Source organism: Dama dama, chromosome 29 (assembly GCF_033118175.1).
Source record: "Dama dama isolate Ldn47 chromosome 29, ASM3311817v1, whole genome shotgun sequence".
NCBI classification, from domain to species: Eukaryota; Metazoa; Chordata; class Mammalia; order Artiodactyla; family Cervidae; genus Dama; species Dama dama.
This window is the reverse complement of record NC_083709.1, coordinates 53,685,484-53,686,307: the sequence shown is the minus strand read 5'-3', so window position 1 is coordinate 53,686,307 and position 824 is coordinate 53,685,484. Positions and strand designations below refer to the sequence as shown.

At 39.9% G+C, this 824-nt stretch overlaps 1 non-coding gene across 1 annotated transcript; it reads left to right on the top strand.

The window, feature by feature from the left end:
• The first annotated feature begins 419 nt into the window (after positions 1 to 419).
• Positions 420 to 491, top strand: TRNAC-GCA (transfer RNA cysteine (anticodon GCA)). Its single transcript has one exon. It is a non-coding gene; the product is annotated as a tRNA-Cys (tRNA).
• Positions 492 to 824: the final 333 nt, after the last annotated feature.

Below are 824 nucleotides of genomic sequence, written 5' to 3'. Positions count from 1 at the left end.
AAATAAAGCAAGACATCACCATATTCTTCCAGAAGGGAATAACTGCCCCATAGGTGGCATCTACCTGGATCTTACCAGGTTCCCAAGTGTATTGATTCTTGCATTCTGTGCTTTCTTTCAAGGTTCAGTTTCCTGATTTTTGAATTATATCCTTCAGTAAACTTTTCCAGCAAAGATCTAGAGAGGTCAGTTTTCCAAACCTTTGAAAACATCTGTCATAAAAAATAGTTTAGTTGGATGTAGGCTTTTGGACTGAAGTTCTGGGTAAAGATGGAGGATTGAACATACTCATCCAAATTTTACTTCTCCTGAAACCATATAAAAACCACAATGAGTAGACAGATATTATTTAGAAATATATAAACACTAAAATAATCTAAATAATATTATTTAGAAATATATAAACACTATGATAATCTTCCCTGGTGGCTCAGATGGTAAAGCGTCTGCCTGCAATGTGGGAGACCCAGGTTCGATCCCTGGCTTGGGAAGATCCCCTCGAGAAGGAAATGGCAACCCATTCCAGTATTCTTGCCTGGAAAATTCCATGGACTGAGGAGCCTGGTAGGCTACAGTCCATGGGGTAGCAAAGAGTCAGACACAACTGAGCGACTTCACTTTCACTTTCAAACACTAAAAATATGGAAAATGGAGGAGAGACAACAACACACTTTTGGAAGCTAGAAAGAGGATGGACAATAAAATCTGACTAAGTAGATCAATGAAAGTCAGGTTTGAAGCTGGCCTGGTTAGTTCTGCAGAACCATCAAGAGTTCAGGGGATGGTGACACCACATAAGGTCAGAAATGGGCATGAGGAGGGTG